The sequence below is a fragment of the Lolium rigidum genome, chromosome 7 (assembly GCF_022539505.1).
Source record: "Lolium rigidum isolate FL_2022 chromosome 7, APGP_CSIRO_Lrig_0.1, whole genome shotgun sequence".
Lineage (NCBI taxonomy): Eukaryota > Viridiplantae > Streptophyta > Magnoliopsida > Poales > Poaceae > Lolium > Lolium rigidum.
In genome coordinates this window covers 22009345-22017622 of record NC_061514.1, presented here as the reverse complement: position 1 = coordinate 22017622, position 8278 = coordinate 22009345, and positions in this window count along the sequence as shown.

Here is an 8278-nt window from a genome sequence, read left to right as displayed (position 1 = left end):
GAATATGTACTTATGCACTTTATCTCTTATTAAGTTGCTTGTTGAGCGATAACCATGTTTCTAGGGACGCCATCAACTATTCTTTGTTGGATATCATGTGAGTTGCTATGCATGTCCGTCTTGTCTGAAGCAAGAGAGATCTACCACCTTCATGGTTGGAGCATGCATGTTGTTAGAGAAGAACTTTGGGCCGCTAACTAAAGCCATGATTCATGGTGGAAGTTTCGGTTTGGACATATATCCTCAATCTCATATGAGAATAATAATTGTTGCCACATGCTTATGCATTAAAGAGGAGTCCATTATCATGTTGTCCATGTTGTCCCGGTATGGATGTCTAAGTTGAGAATAATCAAAAGCGAGAAATCCAAAATGCGAGCTTTCTCCTTAGACACTTTGTACGAGGCGGCATGGAGGTACCCCATTGTGACACTTGGTCAAAACATGTGCATTGCAAAGATCCGGTAGTCCAAGTTAATTAGGACAAGGTGCGGGCACTATTAGTATACTATGCATGAGACTTGCAACTTGTAAGATATAATGTACATAACTCATATGCTTTATTACTACCGTTGACAAAATTGTTTCATGTTTTCAAAATAAAAAGCTCTAGCACAAATATAGCAATCGATGCTTTCCTCTTTGAAGGACCATTCTCTTTACTTTTATGCTGAGTCAGTTCACCTATTTCTCTCCACCTCAAGAAGCAAACACTTGTGTGAACCGTGCATTGATTCCTACATACTTGCATATTGTACTTGTTATATTACTCTATGTTGACAACTATCCATGAGATATACATGTTACAAGTTGAAAGCAACCGCTGAAACTTAATCTTCCTTTGTGTTGCTTCAATGCCTTTACTTTGATTTATTGCTTTATGAGTTAACTCTTATGCAAGACTTATTAATACTTGTCTTGAAGTACTATTCATGAAAAGTCTTTGCTATATGATTCACCTGTTTACTCATGTCATTACCATTGTTTTGATCGCTGCATCCACTACATATGTTTACAAATAGTATGATCAAGGTTATGATGGCATATCACTTCAGAAATTATCTTTGTTATCGTTTTACTCGCTCGGGACGAGCAGAACTAAGCTTGGGGATGCTTGATACGTCTCCGACGTATCGATAATTTCTTATGTTCTATGCCATATTATTGATGATACCTACATGTTTTATGCACACTTTATGTCATATTCGTGCATTTTACGGAACTAACCTATTAACAAGATGCCGAAGTGCCGGTTCTGTTTTATGCTGTTTTTGGTTTCAGAAATCCTAGTAACGAAATATTCTCGGAATTGGACGAGACGAAGACCCAGGGTCCTATTTTTCCACGGAGCTTCCAGAAGACCGAAGAACACACGAAGTGGGGCCACGAGGTGGCCAAGCTATAGGGCGGCGCGGCCCAAGCCTCGGCCGCGCCGACCTATAGTGTGGGCCCCTCGTTAGCCCCCGACTACTGCCCTTCCGCCTACTTAAAGCCTCCGTCGCGAAAGCCCCGATGCGAAAAACCACGATACGGAAAACCTTGCGAGACGCCGTCGCCGCCGATCCCATCTCGGGGGATTCACGGAGATCTCCTCCGGCACCCTGCCGGAGAGGGGATTCATCTCCCGGAGGACTCTACACCGCCATGGTCGCCTCCGGAGTGATGAGTGAGTAGTTCACCCCTGGACTATGGGTCCATAGCGGTAGCTAGATGGTTGTCTTCTCCTCATTGTGCTTCATTGTTGGATCTTGTGAGCTGCCTAACATGATCAAGATCATCTATCCGTAATTCTATATGTTGTGTTTGTCGGGATCCGATGGATAGAGAATACCATGTCATGTTAATTATCAAGTTATTATACATGTGTTGTTTATGATCTTGCATGCTCTCCGTTTCTAGTAGAGGCTTTGGCCAAGTTTTTACTTTTAACTCCAAGAGGGAGTACTTATGCTCGATAGTGGGTTCATACCTGCATTGACACCTGGGGGAGTGACAGAAACCCCTAAGGTTGTGTTGTGCTGTTGCCACTAGGGATAAAACATTGGCGCTATGTCCGAGGATGTAGTTGTTGATTACATTACGCACCATACTTAATGCAATTGTCTGTTGTTTTGCAACTTAATGCTGGAGGGGGTTCGGATGATAACTTTGAAGGTGGACTTTTTAGGCATAGATGCGGTTGGATGGCGGTCTATGTACTTTGTCGTAATGCCCAATTAAATCTCACTATACTTATCATGTCATGTATGTGCATTGTTATGCCCTCTCTATTTGTCAATTGCCCGACTGTAATTTGTTCACCCAACATGCTTTTATCTTATGGGAGAGACACCTCTAGTGAGCTGTGGACCCCGGTCCATTCTTTAATACTTGAAATACAAATCTGTCTGCAATACTTGTTTTACTTGTTTTCTCTGCAAACAATCATCTTCCACACAATACGGTTAATCCTTTGTTACAGCAAGCCGGTGAGATTGACAACCTCACCGTTTCGTTGGGGCAAAGTACTTTGGTTGTGTTGTGCGGGTTCACGTTGGCGCCGGAATCTCCGGTGTTGCGCCGCACTACATCCCGCCGCCATCAACCTTCAACGTGCTTCTTGGCTCCTCCTGGTTCGATAAACCTTGGTTTCTTTCTGAGGGAAAACTTGCTGCTGTGCGCATCATACCTTCCTCTTGGGGTTGCCCAACGAACGTGTGAAATACACGCCATCAATCACTTCCAAATGGGCTGATAGGGAGAGTAGATACGGGGTGGGAGGTGACTCCTGCCTATTTGTCTATATTGGCTGTATAATTACACATGTTTTGACTATTTTAAGGTCTGAACTCTGTTCAAGGAGAAGCTTATATACCATGCAACCAATGAATAAAATATCATAGAACATTCTTGTAGGAAATTTTGGGTGTTCAGCTGTACACCCATGACCCAAGCTGGATCCGTCCCTGGCCCCAACTCATATTATGTTTTGTTATAAATCTTATATGTAAGCTCTACATTATTAAAATACATGTGAATATGATATTGGGGAGAAATTATAGGAGAACTGTTGGAAAGAATGAAAATAGAGGGGACGGATCACTTTAGGGGTGTCCCCTACATGAAGATATACGGCGGGAAATGAAGGGGTCTGGTTAGACTTGCTCTAACCACACAACTTCAAGTTGGTTCTCATCTTGCACAAAACTCTATCATTCTAATACGAGTATTATAAATTTTTCATCGGAGTAGTAGTAGATGTTTATTATATGTTTTCCTACAAATTACAAAAGCTCTTAACTTTATCTAGATACAAAGGTACGGTATGTAGACTTGTTTTAGTTATAAATACATATATATCTGGCAGAATCAGTTAAGCAGTTTTTGTGTGGGACGGAGAGAGCAGCCACAACCCTCCCAAGAAATATATTGCTGAAAATCCGACCGGACCCACTAATCACAATGCATTACCCGTGTGACGCTGTGACAAAAAAAAAACGTATCGTTTTGGCCACGGATTGCTGAACGCTGACATCCCGATGATGATCACTGTCGAAATGCGCTAGATCACATCCACAAACGGCCGGGACTGCTGCATGCGTTCGGCGTTTGTCCTTGGCTAAACTGGCCGACCTGCTCCTGCTCTGTGATCCATCCGAAGTGATCGATGATCTGGACGGCCGCCGACACGACGTCGCCATCGCCGGCGCGTCGTAGAGGCGCCGCCCCAACCGGATACGACGCCGTCCGTAGTATGGTCGGTCGGGAGGTCCATTGTTGTAAGAAAATAAATAATCTGTCAAAAAACCTCGTCCATAACCAAATGGAGACAGATGGAACGCCAAGTGGAGCACAGCTGCTGCTGATCCAACCTTGACATGATGGCACACCCTGAATATAATAACACCGACAGTAATTCCTTCCCGATTGATGATGGCGATCTTGGCTGAAGTTAACGTGGTGATACGACCAGGCTGGAATGCTGAATGCAACTGTGTCATCTTTAGTTGTGGCATGTGGCTTGTGGGAAGAATTATCATCCTCTCTCCATTTCAATGAACAAAGCTTATATTATTTTTAATATCAAGCTAAGTAAACTTTGACAAGATTTATAGAAAAATCAGTCTCTAGAACAGTCTGAAAAGTGTAGAGCGTAATTATATACACTCTACACTCTCTAGAACAGTCTACAGACTTAAGTCTACATTTAATTATCATGTGGCAAGGGAACATACGCATTGTAATGCACTATGCGGCATAGATTGATTTGCGGCCCAGCGAGACTTTAGGTTGATTATTAGCTGAAGTGTGTAATCCACTGTAAAATAAATACCCCTTTACACAACCCTAACTAAATTATAATACAATTATATATTGGCTAAATAACTTATCAATTTAATATATTTTGGGTGAAAAATAATGGAAGAGTATAAAAATTTATATATCAATATATATAAGAGCATGATTACATTAATAATTCTATGGCTATAAACACAAGGTCATTTTAAAGATAATATCATAGGGTGTATCGTTAAGAGAATTGCACTGAGTTTGTAACAAGATGATTTATGATGTAAACAAGTTTGGTATAAATATCCAACACCATTTTATTTTCTTTTTGAGGAATATATATTTCTATATATTAAGATAGAGTGTCCTCTACCTTGTTACAACCATCAGAGTTAAATGGGGGTGGGGGTGGATTTACAAACCAGGTAAAGCCCTTGGGGGGAGTGGAAATAAAAGGAAGAAATAAAAAGATTACCCAGTAGTCAGCTTGTCCGCCCATGATATCAAATGTGATTAAAGTCTTGGTATTACTCCAAAATCTCAGCTCATTTGTAATTTGATTGAGAAGTGCATGTCTCCCAATATATTTGCAGTTCAACACCCTATCATTTCTGGTCTTCCATAAGCCATGTAGGTAGGCAGCAACACAAACAGTCCAAGTGTTCAAGGCGGCAGTTTCTTCAGTGATTGAGACAAACTGACTGAGATTGTTTGCATGAGAAGCAATGTTGGCCAGGCCAAGCTTCTCCCAAACCCATGTTGCTTGTTTGCAATGCAGAGCGATATGGTGTGTACATTCTAGGGCTGGACATTGGTCACAACCTGCATTAGCACACCAACGCTTGTTGGTCATATTATCCTTGGTGTTTAGTCTGCCCCGGAAAGCTAGCCAAAGGAAGAATTTATGCCGCTGCGGAATGATAGCTTGCCAAACCCATTTATATTCATCCCATATTAAGACCATGTCACTGAAAAATCTATAGAAATCTTTTGTAGTGGATGGTTTCCCTGTAGTTATCATGAACCTTGTCTCTCCCTGGGTGTCAAGAGTTGGTTGAATACTGCTTAACTCATTCAAAATAGTTTGCAGCTGAACCTGAGCAGTCAAGGATAAAGGTCAAAGTAATGCTAGATCCCATTGACCACTAGAAATTTGAGAGGCGACTGTACATTCCGTGTCAACATCAAATGAGTAAAGAAATGACATGGTGAGATACAGCCTTCCCAGAGTCATCCAGAGTTTATCTTGCAGAAAGTTCCGGCTTGCACCGTTGGTATTAATTTCCTAATGGATTTCCAAATATGTGATTCCTGGCGTGCTGGTGAAAGATATATGCCGTCTTGCATGTGCCAAGCAGCCATCCAAGAGAAACATGGTCCAGCTCCAGTAGAGAGCAGATTTGAAGTGAAATTGGCGATTACAACTTTGTTATGTATCACAAATCCCTGATCCCAAGACCCCCTTGCATTCTTGGCATTGTCACAATGTCCCAAGCCACAAGGCAATGACCACCCAAAATTTCTCTCTTGTTTTTCCAAAGGAAAGCACGTCTTAGTTTGTCCACAGCCTCTATACTCCCTTGATCCCATTCGATGCAAGCCATGAAAAAGTTGGAGATTGCAGAGAGCACAAAGTTTATCATTTGAATTATGCCCCCTGATGACATGAGCCTTGGCATCCATCCTGGAAGGCGCCTTTGAATCTTATTTATAACTGGTTGCTGCAGCTTCTTTGAGATCTTATTGGCTGAAAGTGCCAGACCCAAATATGTGCTTGGCAGGGCCGTAGTGGGACACCCCAGAATGGATGCGGTATTGTTTGCCTCTTGCTCTCTCATGTGCATAGGGACAAAAGTGTTTTTTTCAAAGTTTATTTGCAAACGTGTGAAATCGGAGAATGCTTCTAGGATTTGCTTTGCAAAAATAGCCTGCTGAGCAGAACCCTGGATGATGAGAACTGTGTCGTTAGTATATTGTAGAACAGGGAAAGGTGACCCCTGCTAAATTGGATGCCTCAAGAAACCAGAGTCATAAGCTTTTTCTGAACAGCTGTTGCAGAATATCCGCAACAATATATAATAATTAAAGATGTATGGAGATAAAGGATCTCCCCGCCTAACTCCCCTCCGAATCTTGAATTTCTTGCCACATTCTCCATTTATTATCATTTGGGCTTGTGAGGTTTTCAACAATTCTCTGACCCAGCCAATCTATTTTTCTGGGAAGCCTCTAGCTGACATAGTATGCAAAATTGCGTCCCAATGCATAGAATCGAAAGCCTTTTGGAAATCAAGCTTAAGAGCAATTATAGGTTTCTTCATTTTGTTCCCAGATTGGACCATCTCAATGGCAGCAGCTAAGTTTTTAACAATTGATCGTTCCTTGATGAAACCAGACTGCATGGAGTCCACTAATGTATTGATTTTTGGTTCAATCTGTTGGCCATTACCTTGGCAACTAATTTGGGTACAGAGTGCTGAAGAGAAATGGGTCGGTAATCTTTCATTTTTTGAGGGTCGTCTCGTTTTGCCAGTAGCGCAATATAAGCTAGGTAATAGATCCACTGGTGTCATGCATGGAAAAGAGCCAGCAGGTCAATCTTAAGATCTTGCAGATAGAACTTGTAAAACTCATTCGAAAAACCATCTGGACCCGGGCTTCTGTTTGATGGCGATTTTTGTATAGCACTATGTATTTCTTCCATGTAAACTGATCAGCAAGAGACTGGAGCTGTTCCGAGTGGTCGCCATATAATGTTCTCAGTAGAATGTTTCGTGTCCATGTTCTTATTTCAGAAAAAATCCCTGCAAAGTATTCAGTAGCAATGTTCAGCTTGTCATGATCTTGGAAGAATTCATTGCAATTGTGTGAGAGAAACCTAATTTTGTTCTTCCTGTATATGTATGTAGCCATTGTGTGGAAGAACTTAGAGTTCTCGTCACCTAGCTTACAACACTTCACTTTAGCTCATCTCTTCCACTGTTGTGCTTCAGAAATGCATAATTGCTTACTCTTGTCTTGACATAGATTTATGAAGACAAACTCTATGTTAGACACCTTTTTCCATTCTTCGGACTCGAGCAGTCGAGATAGATGTTGTGCTCGGGTCGTGTCGGCGTGGCCCTCTGATTGCTGCCGTTGCATTATTAGATTAGAAACCATGCAATTAATCTATTTTTTATTTTCTGGTTTAGTTAAAGTCAGGTTTTGTTAAGTTTGATCTAAAATATAGTAAAAAATACCGACATCTATGATATGGAATACACCCTTGATACGCGTACGAGCACGCGTCCGTTGGGAACCCCAAGAGGAAGGTGTGATGCGTACGGCGGCAAGTTTTCCCTCGAGAAAGAAACCAAGGTTTATCGAACCGAGGAGGAGCCAAGAAGCACGTTGAAGGTTGATGGCGGCGGGATGTAGTGCGGCGCAACACCGGAGATTCCAGCGCGATACGTCTCCGACGTATCGATAATTTCTTATGTTCTATGCCATATTATTGATGATACCTACATGTTTTATGCACACTTTATGTCATATTCGTGCATTTTCTCGGAACTAACCTATTAACAAGATGCCGAAGTGCCGGTCCTCGTTTTACGCTGTTTTTGGTTTCGAAATCCTAGTAACGAAATATTCTCGGAATTGGACGAAACGAAGACCCGGGGCCTATTTTTCCACGGAGCTTCCGGAAGACCGAAGAACACACGAAGTGGGGCCACGAGGTGGCGACACCACAAGGCGGCGCGGCCCGGGGGGCCCGCGCCGCCTATGGTGTGGCCCCCGTCGTCGGCCCCCGACTCGCCCTTCCGCCTACTTAAAGCCTCCGTCGCGAAACCCCGATGCGAAAAACCACGATACGGAAAACCTTGCGAGACGCCGCCGCCGCCGATCCCATCTCGGGGGATTCCGGAGATCTCCTCCGGCACCCCCGCCGGAGAGGGGATTCATCTCCCGGAGGACTCTACACCGCCATGGTCGCCTGCGGAGTGATGAGTGAGTAGTTCACCCC